The sequence below is a fragment of the Chiloscyllium punctatum genome, chromosome 1 (assembly GCF_047496795.1).
Source record: "Chiloscyllium punctatum isolate Juve2018m chromosome 1, sChiPun1.3, whole genome shotgun sequence".
Classification (NCBI taxonomy): Eukaryota; Metazoa; Chordata; class Chondrichthyes; order Orectolobiformes; family Hemiscylliidae; genus Chiloscyllium; species Chiloscyllium punctatum.
In genome coordinates this window covers 176,955,553-176,975,054 of record NC_092739.1, presented here as the reverse complement: position 1 = coordinate 176,975,054, position 19,502 = coordinate 176,955,553, and positions in this window count along the sequence as shown.

The following is a 19,502-nucleotide window of genomic DNA, read 5'->3' as shown; positions in this document are numbered from 1 at the left end:
AGACCCCGGACACAGTTACTGAGACCCCGGACACAGTCACTGAGACCCCGGACACAGTTACTGAGACCCCGGACACAGTTACTGACATGCCGGACGCAGTTACTGACATGCCGGACACATTAATGTGACCCAGGACACAGTTACTGAGACCCCGGACACAGTTACTGATACCCCGGACACAGTTACTGACATGCCGGACACAGTTGCTGAGACCACGGACACAGTTGCTGAGATCCCGGACACAGTTACTGAGATCCCAGACACAGTTACTGAGACCCCGGACACAGTTACTGACATGCCGGACGCAGTTACTGACATCCTGGACACAGTTACTGAGACCCCGAAAACAGTTACTGATACCCAGGACACAGTTCCTGAGACCCCGGACACAGTTCCTGAGACCCCGGACATAGTCACTGAGACCCCGGACACAGTTACTGAGATCCCGGACACAGTTACTGAGATCCCGGACACAGTTACTGAGACCTAGGACACAGTTACTGAGACCATGGACACAGTTACTGAGACTTCGGACACGGTTACTGGGACCTTGGACATGGTTACTGAGATTCCGGACACAGTTACTGAGATCCAGGACACAGTTACTGATATCCAGGACACAGTTACTGAGACCCCGGACACAGTTGCTGAGATCCCGGACAGAGTTATTGAGAATCCGGACACAGTTACTGAGACCCCGGACACAGTTACTGAGATCCCGGACACAGTTACTGAGATCCCGGACACAGTTACTGAGACACCCGAGACAGTTACTGTGATCCCGGGCACAGATACTGAGATCCTGGACACAGTTACTAAGACTCCAGAGACAGTTAATGAGATCCCGGACACAGTAACTGAGATCCCGGACACAGTTACTGAGACCCCGAACAGTTACTGAGACCCCGGACACAGTTCCTGACATGCCGGACACAGTTACTGAGACCACGGACACAGTTACTGAGATCCTGGACACAGTTACTGAGATCCCGGACAAAGTTACTGAGATCGCGGATACAGTTGCTGAGACTACGGACACGGTTACTGGGACCTTGGACATGATTACTGAGACTCCAGAGACAGTTACTGAGACACCGGACACAGTTACTGAGATCCAGGACACAGTTACTGAGATCCTGAGGTTTAAGGGTGATTTGATAGAGGGGTACAAGATGATTAGGGGGTTAGATAGGGTTGACAGTGAGAACCTTTTTCCACGTATGGAGTCAGCGATTACAAGGGGGCATAGCTTTAAATTAAGGGGTGGTAGATATAGGAGGATGTTAGGGGTAGGTTCTTCACTCAGCGAGTCGTAAGTTCATGGAATGCCCTGCCAGTAGCAGTAGTGGACTCTCCCTCTTTATGGGTATTTAAGCGGGCATTGGATAGGTATATGGAGGATAGTGGGTTACTGTAGGTTAGGTGGGCTTTGATCGGCGCAACATCGAGGGCCGAAGGGCCTGTACTGCGCTGTATTCTTCTATGTTCTATGTTCTATGTTCTATCCCGGACACAGTAACTGAGATCCCGGACACAGTTACTGAGATCCCGGACACAGTTACTGAGACCCCGGACACAGTTACTGAGACCCCGGACACAGTAACTGAGATCCCAGACACAATCACTGAGACCCCGGACACAGTCACTGAGACCCCGGACACAGTCACTGAGATCGCAGACACAATCACTGAGACCCCGGACACAGTTACTGAGACCCCGGACACAGTCACTGAGACCCCGGACACAGTTACTGAGACTCCGGACACAGTAACTGAGATCCCAGACACAATCACTGAGACCCCGGACACAGTTACTGAGACCCCGGACACAGTCACTGAGACCCCGGACACAGTTACTGACATCCCGGACACAGTTACTGAGACCCCGGACACAGTTAAAGAGATCCCGGACACAGTTACTGAGACCCTGGACACAGTTACTGAGACCCCGGACACAGTTACTGGGATGCCGGACACAGCTACTGAGATCCCGGACGCAGTTACTGATACCCAGGACACAGTTACTGACATCCCGGACACAGTTACTGACATCCTGGACACAGTTCCTGAGACCCCGGACACAGTTACTGAGATCCTGGACATAGTTACTGAGACCCCGGACACAGTTACTGATACCCAGGACACAGTTCCTGAGACCCCGGACGCAGTTACTGAGATCCTGGACACAGTTACTGAGATCCCGGACACAGTTACTGATACCCAGGACACAGTTACTGACATCCCGGACACAGTTACTGACATCCTGGACACAGTTCCTGAGACCCCGGACACAGTTACTGAGATCCTGGACATAGTTACTGAGACCCCGGACACAGTTCCTGATACCCAGGACACAGTTCCTGAGACCCCGGACGCAGTTACTGAGATCCTGGACACAGTTACTGAGATCCCGGACACAATTACTAAGACTCAAGAGAAAGTTACTGAGACCTCGGACACAGTTACTGAGACTCCGGACACAGTAACTGAGATCCCAGACACAATCACTGAGACCCCGGACACAGTTACTGAGACCCCGGACACAGTCACTGAGACCCCGGACACAGTTACTGAGACCCCGGACACAGTTACTGACATGCCGGACGCAGTTACTGACATGCCGGACACATTAATGTGACCCAGGACACAGTTACTGAGACCCCGGACACAGTTACTGAGACTCCAGAGACAGTTACTGAGACACCGGACACAGTTACTGATATACAGGACACAGTTACTGAGATCCCGGACAGAGTTACTGAGAATCCGGACACAGTTGCTGAGATCCCGGACACAGTTACTGAGACCCCGGACACAGTTACTGAGACCCCGGACACAGTAACTGAGATCCCAGACACAATCACTGAGACCCCGGACACAGTTACTGAGACCCCGGACACAGTCACTGAGACCCCGGACACAGTCACTGAGACCCCGGACACAGTCACTGAGATCGTAGACACAATCACTGAGACCCCGGACACAGTTACTGAGACCCCGGACACAGTCACTGAGACCCCGGACACAGTCACTGAGACCCCGGACACAGTTACTGAGACTCCGGACACAGTAACTGAGATCCCAGACACAATCACTGAGACCCCGGACACAGTTACTGAGACCCCGGACACAGTTACTGAGACCCCGGACACAGTCACTGAGACCCCGGACACAGTCACTGAGACCCCGGACACAGTTACTGAGACCCCGGACACAGTTACTGACACGCCGGACGCAGTTACTGACATGCCGGACACATTAATGAGACCCCGGACACAGTTACTGATACCCCAGACACAGTTACTGACATGCCGGACACAGTTGCTGAGACCACGGACACAGTTGCTGAGATCCCGGACACAGTTACTGAGATCCCGGACACAGTTACTGAGACCCTGGACACAGTTACTGACATGCCGGACGCAGTTACTGACATCCCGGACAAAGTTACTGAGACCCCGGACACAGTTACTGATACCCAGGACACAGTTACTGACATCCCGTACGCAGTTCCTGACATCCTGGACACAGTTACTGAGACCCCGAAAACAGTTACTGATACCCAGGACACAGTTCCTGAGACCCCGGACACAGTCACTGAGACTCCGGACACAGTTACTGAGATCCCGGACACAGTTACTGAGACCCCGAAAACAGTTACTGATACCCAGGACACAGTTCCTGAGGCCCCGGACATAGTTACTGAGATCCTGGACACAGTTACTGAGATCCCGGACACAGTTACTGAGACCTAGGACACAGTTACTGAGACCATGGACACAGTTACTGAGACTTCGGACACGGTTACTGGGACCTTGGACATGGTTACTGAGACACCGGACACAGTTACTGAGATCCAGGACACAGTTACTGAGATCCTGGACACAGTTACTGAGACTCCAGAGACAGTTACTGAGACACCGGACACAGTTACTGATATACAGGACACAGTTACTGAGATCCCGGACAGAGTTACTGAGAATCCGGACACAGTTACTGAGACCCCGGACACAGTTACTGAGATCCCGGACACAGTTACTGAGATCCCGGACACAGTTACTGAGACACCCGAGACAGTTACTGTGATCCCGGGCACAGATACTGAGATCCTGGACACAGTTACTAAGACTCCAGAGACAGTTAATGAGATCCCGGACACAGTAACTGAGATCCCGGACACAGTTACTGAGACCCCGAACAGTTACTGAGACCCCGGACACAGTTCCTGACATGCCGGACACAGTTGCTGAGACCACAGACACAGTTACTGAGATCCTGGACACAGTTACTGAGATCCCAGACAAAGTTACTGAGATCGCGGATACAGTTGCTGAGACCACGGACACGGTTACTGGGACCTTGGACATGGTTACTGAGACTCCAGAGACAGTTACTGAGACACCGGACACAGTTACTGAGATCCAGGACACAGTAACTGAGATCCCGGACACAGTTACTGAGATCCCGGACACAGTTACTGAGACCCCGGACACAGTTACTGACATGCCGGACACAGTTACTGAGACCACGGACACAGTTACTGACATGCCGGACACAGTTACTGAGACCCCGGACACAGTCACTGAGACCCCGGACACAGTTACTGAGACCCCGGACGCAGTAACTGAGACCCCGGACACAGTTACTGACATGCCGGACACAGTTGCTGAGACCACGGACACAGTTGCTGAGATCCCGGACACAGTTACTGAGACCCCGGACACAGTTACTGACATCCCGGACGCAGTTACTGACATCCTGGACACATTAATGCGACCTAGGACACAGCTACTGAGACCCCGGACACCGTTACTGATACCCAGGACACAGTTATTGACATCCCGGACGCAGTTCCTGACATCCTGGACACAGTCACTGAGACCCCGGACACAGTCACTGAGACCCCGGACACAGTTACTGAGACTTCGGACACGGATACTGGGACCTTGGACATGGTTACTGAGATCCCGGACACAGTTACTGAGATCCAGGACACAGTTACTGAGATCCTGGACACAGTTACTGAGATCCAGGACACAGTTACTGAGATCCCGGACACAGTTACTGAGAATCCGGACACAGTTACTGAGACTTCGGACACGGTTACTGGGACCCTGGACATGATTACTGAGATCCCGGACACAGTTACTGGGATGCCGGACACAGTTACGGACATCCCGGACACAGTTACTGAGACCCCGGACACAGTTACTGAGACCCCGGACACAGTTACTGAGACCTCGGACACAGTTACTGAGATCCCGGACACAGTTACTGAGATCCCGGACACAGTTACTGAGACCCCGGACACAGTTACTGAGACCCCGGACACAGTTACTGAGAACCCGGACACAGTTACTGACATCCCGGACACAGTTACTGAGACCCTGGACACAGTTACTGAGATCCCGGACACAGTTACTGAGACCCTGGACACAGTTACTGAGACCCCGGACACAGTTACTGGGATGCCGGACACAGCTACTGAGATCCCGGACGCAGTTACTGATACCCAGGACACAGTTACTGACATCCCGGACACAGTTACTGACATCCTGGACACAGTTCCTGAGACCCCGGACACAGTTACTGAGATCCTGGACATAATTACTGAGACCCCGGACACAGTTACTGATACCCAGGACACAGTTCCTGAGACACCGGACGCAGTTACTGAGATCCTGAACACAGTTACTGAGATCCCGGACACAATTACTAAGACTCAAGAGAAAGTTACTGAGACCTCGGACACAGTCACTGAGACCCCGGACACAGTCACTGAGACCCCGGACACAGTCACTGAGACCCCGGACACAGTTACTGACACGCCGGACGCAGTTACTGACATGCCGGACACATTAATGAGACCCAGGACACAGTTACTGAGACCCCGGACACAGTTACTGATACCCCAGACACAGTTACTGACATGCCGGACACAGTTGCTGAGACCACGGACACAGTTGCTGAGATCCCGGACACAGTTACTGAGATCCCGGACACAGTTACTGACATGCCGGACACAGTTACTGACATGCCGGACGCAGTTACTGACATCCTGGACACAGTTACTGATACCCAGGACACAGTTACTGATACCCAGGACATAGTTACTGACATCCCGGACGCAGTTCCTGACATCCTCGACACCGTTACTGAGACCCCGAAAACAGTTACTGATACCCAGGACACAGTTCCTGAGACCCCGGACACAGTCACTGAGACCCCGGACACAGTTACTGAGATCCCGGACACAGTTACTGAGATCCCGGACACAGTTACTGACATGCCGGACACAGTTACTGAGACGCCGCACACAGTTGCTGAGATCCCGGACACAGTTGCTGAGATCCGGGACACAGTTGCTGAGATCCCGGACACAGTTACTGACATGCCGGACAGAGTTGCTGAGACCACGCACACAGTTACTGATATCCCGGACACAGTTACTGAGATCCCGGACACAGTTACTGACATGCCGGACAGAGTTGCTGAGACCACGCACACAGTTACTGAGATCCCGGACACAGGTACTGAGAACCAGGACACAGTTACTGAGACCCCGGACATAGTCACTGAGACCCCGGACATAGTCACTGAGACCCCGGACACAATCACTGAGACCCCGGACCCAGTTACTGAGATCCAGGACACAGTTACTGAGACTCCAGAGACAGTTACTGAGATCCCGGACACGGTTACTGAGATCCCGGACACAGTTACTGAGATCCCGGACACAGTTACTGAGATCCCGGACACGGTTACTGAGATCCAGGACACGGTTACTGAGATCCAGGACACAGTTACTGAGATCCCGGACACAGTTACTGAGATCCCGGACACAGTTACTGAGATCCAGGACACAGTTACTGAGATCCTGGACACAGTTACTGAGATCCTGGACACAGTTACTGAGACCTCGGACACAGTTACTGAGATCCCGGACGCAGTTACTGACATCCTGGACACAGTTACTGAGACCTCGGACACAGTTACTGAGATCCCGGACGCAGTTACTGAGAACCTGGACGCAGTTGCTGAGACCCCGGACACAGTTACTGAGATCCCGGACGCAGTTACTGAGAACCTGGACGCAGTTACTGAGACCCCGGACACAGTTACTGAGATCCCGGACACAGTTACTGAGATCCTGGACACAGTTACTGAGATCCTGGACACAGTTACTGCGACACCAGAGACAGTAACTAACACCCTGGACACAGTTACTGAGATCCCAGACACAGTTACTGAGACCCCGGACACAGTTACTGATACCCAGGACACAGTTACTGACATCCCGGACGCAGTTCCTGACATCCTGGACACAGTTACTGAGACCTCGGAAACAGTTACTGATACCCAGGACACAGTTACTGAGAACCAGGACACAGTTACAGAGAACCCGGACACAGTCACTGAGACCCCGGACACAGTCACTGAGACCCCGGACACAGTCACTGAGACCCCGGACACAGTTACTGAGACCCCGGACACAGTCACTGAGACCCCGGACACAGTCACTGAGACCCCGGACACGGTTACTGAGACTTCGGACACGGTTACTGGGACCCTGGACATGGTTACTGAGACTCCAGAGACAGTTACTGAGATCCAGGACACAATTACTGAGACTCCAGAGAAAGTTACTGAGACCTCGGACACAGTTACTGAGATCCTGGACACAGTTACTGAGATCCTGGACACAGTTACTGAGACTCCAGAGACAGTTACTGAGACACCGGACACAGTTACTGAGACCCAGGACACAATCACTGAGACCCCGGACATAGTTACTGAGACCCCGGACAGAGTTACTGAGATCCCGGACACAGTTACTGAAACCCCGGACACAGTTACTGACATGCCGGACACAGTTGCTGAGACCACGGACACAGTTACTGACATGCCGGACACAGTTACTGAGACGCCGCACACAGTTGCTGAGACCCCGGACACAGTTGCTGAGAACCAGGACACAGTTACTGAGACCCCGGACATAGTTACTGAGATCCTGGACACAGTTACTGAGACACCAGAGACAGTAACTAACACCCTGGACACAGTTACTGAGACCCCAGACACAGTTACTGAGATCCTGGACACAGTTACTCAGATCCCGGACACAGTTACTGAGACCCCGGACACAGTTACTGAGATCGCGGACACAGTTGCTCAGATCCCGGACATAGTTACTGAGAACCAGGACACAGTTACTGAGACCCCGGACACAGTTGCTGAGATCCCGGACACAGTTACTGAGACCCCGGACACAATTACTGAGATCCCGGACACAGTTACTGAGATCCTGGACACAGTTACTGAGACTCCAGAGACAGTTACTGAGACCCTGGACACAGTTCCTGAGATCGCGGACACAGTTCCTGAGACCACGAACACAATTACTGAGATCCCGGACACAGTTACTGAGATCCCGGACACAGTTGCTGAGATCCCGGACACAGTTGCTGAGATCCCGGACACAGTTGCTGAGACCACGGACACAGTTACTGAGACCCTGGACGCAGTTACTGAGATCCCGGACACAGTTAATGAGATCGCGGACACAGATACCGAGACCCCGGACACAGTTACGGAGATCCTGGACACAGTTACTTAGATCCCGGACACAGTTACTGAGACATAGAACATCGAACAATACAGCACAGAACAGGCCCTTCGGCCCACAATGTTGTGCCGAACTTCTAACCTAGATTAAGCACCCATCCATGTACCTATCCAAATGCCGCTTAAAGGTCGCCAATGATTCTGACTCTACCACTCCCACGGGCAGCGCATTCCATGCCCCCACCACTCTCTGGGTAAAGAACCCACCCCTGACATCTCCCCTATACCTTTCACCCTTCACCTTAAATTTATGTCCCCTTGTAACACTCTGTTGTACCTGGGGAAAACGTTTCTGACTGTCTACTCTATCTATTCCTCTGATCATCTTATAAACCTCTATCAAGTCACCCCTCATCCTTCGCCGTTCCAACGAGAAAAGGCCGAGAACTCTCAACCTATCCTCGTACGACCTACTCTCCATTCCAGGCAACATCCTGGTAAATCTTCTCTGAACCCTCTCCAAAGCTTCCACATCTTTCCTAAAGTGAGGCGACCAGAACTGCACACAGTACTCCAACTGTGGCCTAACCAATGTCCTGTACAGCTGCAACATCACTTCACGACTCTTGAATTCAATCCTTCTGCTAATGAACGATAATACTCCATAGGCCTTCTTACAAACTCTATCCACCTGAGTGGCAACCTTCAAAGATCTATGTACATAGACCCCAAGATCCCTCTGTTCCCCCACCTGACTAAGAACCCGACCATTAACCCTGTATTCCGCATTCTTATTTGTTCTTCCAAAATGGACAACCTCACACTTGGCAGGGTTGAACTCCATCTGCCACTCCTCAGCCCAGCTCTGCATCATATCTAAGTCCCTCTGCAGCCGACAACAGCCCTCCTCACTGTCCACAACTCCACCTATCTTCGTATCATCTGCAAATTTACTGACCCACCCTTCGACTCCCTCATCTAAGTCATTAATAAAAATTACAAACAGCAGAGGACCCAGAACTGAACCCTGCGGATCCCGGACGCAGTTACTTAGATCCCGGACACAGTTACTGAGACCCGAGACGCAGTTACTGAGATCCCGGACACAGTTACTGAGACTCCAGAGAAAGTTACTGAGACCCCGGACACAGTTACTGAGATCGCGGACACAGTTACTGAGATCCCGGACACAGTTACTGAGATTCCAGAGACATTTACTGAGATCTAGGACACAGTTAATGAGATCCCGGAAACAGTTACTGAGACCCCAGACACAGTTACTGAGATCCCGGACGCAGTTACTGAGATCCTGGATGCAGTTACTGAGACCCCGGACGCAGTTACTGAGATCCTGGATGCAGTTACTGAGATCCCGGACAGTTACTGAGACCCCGGACGCAGTTACTGAGATCCTGGATGCAGTTACTGAGATCCCGGACAGTTACTGAGATCCCGGACACAGTTACTGAGATCCCGGACACAGTTACTGAGACTCCGGACACAGTTACTGAGATTCCAGAGATAGTTACTGAGACCCCAGACACAGTTACTGAGATCCAGGACACAGTTACTGAGATCCCGGACAGTTACTGAGATCCCGGACACAGTTACTGAGATCCAGGACACAGTTACTGTGACCCCGGACACAGTTACTGAGACCCCGGACACAGTTACTGAGACCCTGGACACAGTTACTGAGATTCCAGAGACAGTTACTGAGACCCCGGACACAGTTACTGAGATTCCAGAGACAGTTACTGAGATTCCAGAGACAGTTACTGACACCCCGGACACAGTTACTGAGATTCCAGAGACAGTTACTGAGACCCCGGACACAGTTACTGAGATTCCAGAGACAGTTACTGAGACCCCGGACACAGTTACTGAGATTCCAGAGACAGTTACTGAGATTCCAGAGACAGTTACTGAGACCCCGGACACAGTTTTTTTTTATTTCAAAAATATACTTTATTCATAAATGATTTGATGGTCTGTACATTGGATCATGCCATACATATGTCCATATTTACAAACACAGATTCGACTTTATTCTTGTCCTTTACAATCCTGTGCATTTTTTCAATCTTGTATATATACATATATTTGGCTGAGGCATCAGCAGAGCCCAAAAAAACGTCTGTATGGGCCCCCTGTTCTTCTTTCGGCAGGCCGATCTTACACAGTGGTCTTTCCCCACCGCGCCTTGGCGGCAGCTGCCCCAAGCTTCAGCGCGTCCCTCAACACGTAGTCTTGGACCTTGGAATGTGCCAGTCTGCAACACTCGGTCGGGGTCAACTCCTTCAGCTGGAAGATCAACAGGTTTCGGACCGCCCAGAGAGCGTCCTTCACCGAGTTGATGATCCTCCAGGCGCAGTTAATGTTCGTCTCGGTGTGAGTCCCGGGGAACAGGCCGTAGAGCACGGAGTCCCGCGTCACGGCGCTGCTCGGGACGAACCTCGACAAGCACCACTGCATTCCTCTCCAGACTTCCTCTGCATAGGCACATTCCAGAAGGAGGTGTGTGACAGTCTCGTCCCCCCCGCAGCCACTTCGAGGGCAGCGTGCGGTGCGGCAGAGAGTCCGGGCGTGCATAAAGGATCTCACAGGCAGAGCCCTTCTCACCACCAGCCAAGCCACGTCTTGGTGCTTGTTGGAAAGTTCTGGCGATGAGGCATTCTGCCAAATGGCTTTGACAGTCTGCTCAGGGAACCGCTCGACAGGATCCGCCCTCTCCTTTTCCCGAAGGGTCTCAAGGACGCTACGTGCTGACCACTTCCTGATGGACTTGTGGTCAAAGGTGTTTTTCCTCATAAATTTCTCCACGAAGGACAGGTGATACGGAACGGTCCAACTACTCGGAGCGTTCCGCGGCAGCGAGGCCAGGCCCATCCTTCGCAACACCGGGGACAGGTAGAACCTCAGTACGTAGTGACACTTGGTGTTTGCGTACCGGGGATCCACGCACAGCTTGATGCAGCAACACACAAAGGTGGCCATCAGGGTGAGGGTGGCATTGGGCGTGTTTTTTCCCCCATTGCACCGGTCTTTGTACATAGAGTCTCTTCGGACCCGGTCCATCTTTGATCTCCAAATGAATTGGAAGATGGCCCGGGTGACTGCGGCGGCACAGGTCCTGGGGATAGGCCAGACCTGTGCCACATATAGCAATACTGAGAGTACCTCACACCTGATGACCAGGTTTTTTCCCGCGATGGAGAGCGACCGTTGCCCCCATCTGCCTAGTTTCTGTCTCATCTTCCTGATCCGCTCCTCCCAGGTCTTGGCGCACGCCCCAGCCCCCCCGAACCAAATACCCAGCACCTTCAGGTGGTCAGTCCTGACGGTGAAGGGGATAGAGGATTGGTCGGCCCAGTTCCCGAAGAGCATGGTCTCGCTCTTGCCTCGGTTTACCTTGGCCCCCGAGGCCCGTTCGAACTGGTCGCAGATGCACACGAGTCTGTGCACGGACAGCGGATCCGAGCAGAAAACAGCGACGTCATCCATGTACAGGGAGGCCTTAACCTGCAGGCCCCCGCTGCCAGGAATAGTCACCCCTCTCAGGCTCGCATCCTTCCTGATGGATTCGGCAAATGGCTCTATGCAACACACAAACAAGGCGGGTGAGAGGGGGCATCCCTGCCTGACTCCAGATCTTACAGGGAAGCTATCTGATTCCCACCCATTGATTGAGACTGCACTGACAATGTTGGTGTAGAGCAGTCTGATCCAATTTCCGATTCCCTCCCCAAAGCCCATTTTGGAGAGGACATCCCTCATATATGTATGCGATATCCTGTCAAAGGCTTTCTCCTGGTCAAGGCTGATGAGGCAGGTGTCCACCCCCCTGTCCTGCACGTAGGCGATCGTATCCCTGAGGAGTGCGAGACTCTCAGAGATCTTCCTGCCCGGTACAGCACAGACACAGTTACTGAGATTCCAGAGACAGTTACTGAGATTCCAGAGACAGTTACCGAGACCCCAGAGACAGTTATTGAAACCTTGAGAGACAGTTACTGACATCCCGGAGACAGTTACTGAGAATGCTCTGGGAAGCGAGAAAGGAGGTTGCTTAGCCGCTGGCAAGGATATTTGCCTCTTCACTTTCCACGGGAGTCGTACCGGAGGATTGGAAGGAGGCGAATGTTGTTCCGCTTTTCAAGAAGGGTAATAGGGAAATCGCTGGCAATTACAGACCAGTCAGTCTTACGTCTGTGGTCAAAGTTTTGGAAAGAATTCTGAGGGATAGGATTTACGACTATTTGACAAAGCATAGTGTGATTAAAGGCAGTCAGCATGGCTTTGTGAGGAGCAGATCATGCAGATCATGTCACTGAGACCTGAGTGACTGACACTTAGCCCCTGTACACAGTTAGAGAGACCCCGGAGATAGGTACTGAGACCTCAGAGACAGTTACTGAGACACTGGAGAGAGTTACTGAGACTCCAGAGATAGTTGCTGAGATGCCAGATTCCAGAAACAGTTACTGAGACACTGAGAGACAGTTACTGAGACACTGAGAGACAGTTACTGAGACTCCAGACTCTGGAGACAGTTACTGAGACACTGAGAGACAGTTACTGAGACTCCAGACTCTGGAGACAGTTACTGAGACGCTGTATAAAGTTAGAGAGACCCCACCTGTTAGTGAGACTCCAGAAACAGTTCCTGAGATCCCAGAGAAAGTTACGGAGACCCTGGAGACAGTTACTGAAACCCCTTAGACAGTTACTAAGATCCTGTAGGCAGTTACTGAGACCCTGGAGACAGTTACTGTGACCCTGTAGGCAGTTACTGAGAGCCTGGAGACAGTTACTGTGACCCTGTAGGCAGTTACTGAGAGCCTGCAGACAGTTAGAGAGACTCCAGAGACAGTTACTAAGACCCTGTAGGCAGTTACTGAGACCCTGGAGACAGTTACTGTGACCCTGTAGATAGTTCGAGGGACCCCGGAGCCTGTTAGTGAGACCCCTGAGACTCCGGAGACAGTTACTGAGACCTCAGAGACAATTACGGAGACTCCGAAGACAGTTGCTGACACTGCAGAGACAGCTACTGACACCCCATAGACAGTTTCTAAGACCACAGAGGCATTACTGAGACCCCAGAGAAAGTTACTGAGACCCCAGAGACATTTACAGAGATCCCATAGACAGTTACAGAGACCCCAGAGCTCTGCATTTTCTAAGGCTAATCCACCCAACCTGCACATACTTGGATTATACGAGGAAACTGGAGCACCCGGAGAAAACTCATGCAGACATGGGAATAATGTGCAAACTCCACACAGAGAATCGCCTGAAACTGGTAACAAGCCTGGGTCCTTGGTGCTTGAGGCAGCAGTGCAATCTACTGAGCTACTTTGCTACCTTGTTCCTGTTCCTAACCTCACTGACATGTGGCACAGGGTATGATCGCAAGATTAAAACCCTGCTTTTCAATAGATTGCCTAATATCTTCAATTCTCTTTGCAGAACCTCATCTGCTCTTTCTGTTGGCACTAATATGGACCATAATCTCTGGCTGTTCAGCCTCCTCCTTCAAAATATCCTGTGTTCTGTTACCAGGCAGGCAATACACCATCCTGGAGGTTCTTTTGTGATCACATTAATGCCTATCTGTGCCTCAACTATTGAGTTTGATGATATTGTCACTGTAAGAGATTATTTTGTCCGTTATTTTGAAGAGAGCTTGTAAGGCCGAGGTTTGGAGCTGTCTCCAAGAAAGTAAAAAAAATTGTGAGGCCTTAGGGGTTTTTTAAAAAGTTGAACAATGAAAGCAATCTGGATATGGCCAGCTCTAACAGACCAGGTTTTCTATGTCCTTTAGTTTTTAAGTTTAGTTTTAACTGAAGCTATTTAGGGTCTCAAAAGAAAAATTAAGGGGCACATTTTAAAGTGAGAAGACAGAGATTTTAAAAAGACATAAGCGACAATTTTATTTTTACTCAGAGGGTAGTTATCTATTATTCGGTTAAGTTTTCCAATCATTAAGTTATTCTAAATTCGTTTTGTTTGCATTTTAACCACAGTGTTTAAATAAATTGTGTTCTGTTTAATGTTGAATGGTTTGACCAGTCACACTGTATCTGGAATACGGCACATCACATCGATCTCTAAAATAAGAAAAAGTTAGGGTCCGGGCTACCTTCGTCAAATATTTTGTTGCACAGCAGAGGGTCAAAGTGCAGTAGAGCATTACTTAATGAGGACTCTTGTTAGAGACCAAACCAAACCTCCTCAGAGTGTAGTTACCCTCAGATTAAATCATCACTAGCTGCCTCTCTCTAATGAGAGTGCAGCCGTATGGTCTGGTAAGGCGATGGTGACTTTACTTTCACAGAACTGAGCTAAGATTTTTTTCAGCAACAAATAATCCAGTCAGAAGTCTATCTAATACTTCTCTTACAGAATTTCAAAGTAAAACCCTTATCCTGAGATCTTATAACTTCATTGTTTGAAGTGACTTCTTCTTCCAGGTCAAATTGTTCTTAAATCTAACCGTAAGCAAGACCTCTACAAACTGAAATTAAAAACTTTGCAATTTTTAAAAAAATCAACATTTTTGTAAATCGAAAGAAGGCGAACATTTTTCAATGATTCATACTCATAAACTCTATGAATGCAAAGAAACTGCAATTATTACTCTAGGAATTCTCTCTTTCTTATACTGGTTAGTGAAAAAAATCTTCGAGGAGAAAGTGAGGACTGCAGATGCTGGAGATCAGAGCTGAAAATGTGTGGCTGGAAAAGCGCAGCAGGTCAGGCAGCATCCAATGAGCAGGAGAATCGACATTTCGGGCATGAGCCCTTCTTCAGGAATGGGGAAAGTGTGCCAAGCAGACTATGATAAAAGGTAGGGAGGAGGGACTTGGGGGAGGGGCGTTGGAAATGCGATAGGTGGAAGGAGGTTAAGGTCAGGATGATAAGGTGAGGGTGATAGGCCGGAGTGGGGGTGGGGGCGGAGAGGTCAGGAAGAAGATTGCAGGTTAGGAAGGTGGTGCTGAGTTCGAGGGTTGGGACTGAGACAAGGTTAGGGGAGGGGAAATGAGGAAACTGGTGAAGTCACATTGATGCCCTGGAGTTGAAGGGTTCCAAGATGGAAGGTAAGGCATTCTTCCTGCAGGCATCAGGTGGTGCACCAAGGACATGCAGGTCCTTGGGCTCCTCCATCGCCAGACCATAGCAACACGACGGCTGGAGGAAGAGCGCCTCATCTTCCGCCTAGGAACCCTCCAACCACAAGAGATGAACTCAGATTTCTCCAGTTCCCTCATTTCCCCTCCCCCAACCTTGTCTCAGTCCCATCCCTCAAAGTCAGCACCACCTTCCTAACCTGCAATCTTCTGCCTGACCTCTCCGCCCCCCATCCCCACTCCGGCCTATCACCCTCACCTTATCACCCTCACTTTAACCCCCTTCCACCTATCGCATTTCCAACGCCCCTCCACCAAGTCCCTCCTCCCTACCGTTTATCTTAGCCTGCTTGGCACACTTTCCTCATTCCTGGAGAAGGGCTCATGCCTTAAACGTCGATTCTCCTGCTCCTTGGATGCTACCTGAGGTGCTGCGCTTTTCCAGCAACACATTTTCAGGCCCTATTCTCTCCCTAGTTACCCTTTTGTCCTTAATGTATTTGCACAAACCCTTTGGATTACAAAATCATGAGGGGCATGGATAGGATAAATAGACAAAGTCTTTTCCCTGAGGTTGGGGATTCCAGAACTAGAGGGCATAGGTTTAGGGTGAGAGGGGAAAGATATAAAAATAACCTAACAGGCAACTTTTTCACACAGAGGGCAATACGTGTATGGAATGAGCTGCCAGAGGATATGGTGGAGGCTGGTACAATTTCAACATTTAAGAGGCATCTGGATGGGTATATGAATAGGAAGGGTTTGGAGGGATATGGGCCGGGTATTGGCAGGTGGGATGAGATTGGGTTGGGATATCTGTTCGGCATGGACGGGTTGGACCTAAGGGTCTGTTTCCATGCTGTACATCTTTATAACTCTATCTCATGTCCCCTTTTTGCCTCCTGATTTCCTCAGGTCACACAGCATCTGAGGAGCAGGTAAATCGATGTTTCTGGCAAGAGCACTTCATCAGGAATAAGGCTGAAAGCCTCAGGAGTAGAGCAATAAATGGGAGCAGGGATTGGGGCTGGGGAGAAGGTAGCTGGGAGTGCAAGAGGTGGATGGAGGAAGGGGTAAAGCTGATAGGTCAGAGAGGAGGGTGGAGTGGATAGGTGGGAAGGAAGATTGATAGGTAGGACAGGTCATGAGGACGGTGCTGAGCTGGAAGTTTGGAACTGGGATAAGGTGGGGGAGAGGAAATGAGGAAACTGGTGAAGTCACATTGATGCCCTGGGGTTGAAGGATTCCGAGGTGGAAGGTAAGGCGTTCTTCCTGCAGGCATCAGGTGGTGAGGGAGTGATGGTGGAGGAGACCCAGGACCTGCATATCCACAGCAGAGTGGGAGGGGGAGTTGAAATGTTTAGCCATGGGGCAGTGGGGTTGATTGGTGCGGGTGTCGCGGAGATGTTCCCTAAAACATTTTGTGAGAAGGCATCCAGTCTTCCAAATGTAGAGGAGACTGCATCGGGAGCAACGGATCCAATCAATGATATTGGTGCATATGCAGGTGAAACTTTGATGGATGTAGAAGGTTCCTTTGTGGCCTTAGATGGAGGTGAGGGGGGAGGTGTGGGTGCAGGTTTTGCAATTCCTGCGGTGGCAGGGGAAAGTGCCAGGTGGGGAGGGTGTGGACGTGACCAGGTCGTCACAGAGGGAACAGTCTTTGCAGATATAGGATACGGGTGGGGAGGGAAATACATCCCTGGTATTGGGGTCCGTTAGAGGGGTGGGGATTGAGGGCGGAGGTGCGAGATGTGGATGAGATGCATTGGAGGGCATCTTCAACCATGTGGGAGGGGAAATTTTGGTCTTTTAAGAAGGAGGTCATCTGGTGTGTTCTGTGGTGGAACTGGTCCTCCTGGGAGCAGATATGGCAGAAGCGGAGGAATTGGGAATATGGGATAGCATTTTTGCAGGACGTAGGGTTGGAGGATGAGTATTCCAGGTCTCTGTGGGAGTTAGTGGGTTTGTAAAAAAATGTTGAGTCGGTCACCATTGATGGAGATGGAGAGGTCAGGGAAGGGGAGGGAAGTATCAGAGATGGTCCAGGTGAATTTAAGGTCAGGGTGGAATGTGTTGGTAAAGTTGATGAACTTGGTTCTGGATTAGTGGTGCTGGAAGAGCACAGCAGTTCAGGCAGCATCCAAGGAGCTTCGAAATCGACGTTTCAGGCAAAAGCCCAGCACCAAAGTTGATGAACTGCTCAACCTCCTCATGGGAGCACTAGGTGGCGCCGATGGAGTCACCAATGTAGTGGAGGAAGAGGTGGGGAGTGGTGCTGGTGTAACTACAGAAGATGGACTGTTCTACGTAGCCAACAAAGCAACAGGCATAGCTGGGGTGCCCATGGAGGAATTGGAAGGATTTGAAAGAGAAATTATTGAAGGTTCAGCCAAACAAATGAGAGTGTCAGTGGAAGAACGTCGATTTTCCTGCTCCTTGGAGACTGCCTGACTCTAATCTTAACTCTAATCTCCAGCATCTGCAGTCTTCACTTTCACCTCATTACCCCGAGTCCCCTGATCATTACCCCGGGTCCCCTGACAACTACTTTGAATCCCTGATCATTACCCTGGTCTCTTGATCATTACCGGGGTGCCCTGATCATTACCCCGGGTCCCCTGACCCGTTACCTGGGTTCTATGACCATTGCCCCGGCTCCTGGGTCCTTTAATGATCTGGGTCGTATGATCGTTTCCTGTGTCACCTGACCATTAACCCTGCTCCGCCGACCATTACCTGGGTCCCCTGACCATTAGCCCTGCTCCCCTGGCAATTACACCAGGTCTGCTGATTGTTACACCGGCTCTGCTAACCATTAACCCGGGTTGCCTGACTATTACCCGGCTCCCCAGACCATTACCTGGGTCCCCTGACCATTACCCCTGCACCACTGACTATTACCCGGGTCCCATAACCATTACCCGGTCCCCTGACCATTACCCTGGGTCCCCTGACCATTACCTGATCCCCTGACCATTAACCCGGCTCCCCTGGTCATTACCCCTGCAACACTGAATATTACCCAGCTCCCCTGACCATTACCCTGCTCCCCTGACCATTTCCCCGACCCCTCTGACCATTACTCAGCTGCCCTGACCATTACCCTGCTCACCTGCCATTACCCCAGCTCCCCTGACCATTTCCCGGCTCCCATAACCATTACCCTGCTCCACTGACCATTACCCCTGCATCCCTGACCACTATCCTGCTCCGCTGACCATTACCCCTGCATCCCTGACCACTACCACTGCTCCCCTAAACATTACCCTTGCTCCCCTAAACATTACCCTGCTCCGCTGACCATTACACGGCTCCACTGACCATTACCCCAACTCCCCTGATCATTACCCTGCTCCCCTGACCATTACCCCGACTCCCCTGACCATTACACTGACTCCTCTGACCATTACCCTGCTCCTTAGCTTAAACATGTGTTGCTGGAAAAGCGCAGCAGGTCAGGCAGCATCAAATGAGAAGGAGAATCGATGTTTCGGCAGAAGCCCTTCTTCAGGAATGAGGCAAGTGTGCCAAGCAGGCTAAGATAAAAGGTAGGGAGGATGGACTTGGGGGAGGGGCGTTGGGAATGCGATAGGTGGAAGGAGGTTAAGGTGAGGATGATAGGCTGGAGAGGGGGTGGGGACGGAGAGGTCAGGAAGAAGATTGCAGGTCAAGAAGGCGGTGCTGAGTCTGAGCGTTGGGACTGAGAAAAGATGGGGGAGGGGAAATGAGGAAGCTGCATTCATCCCTTGTGGTTGGAGGGTTCCTAGGCGGAAGATGAGTCGCTCTTCTTCCAGGCGTCGTG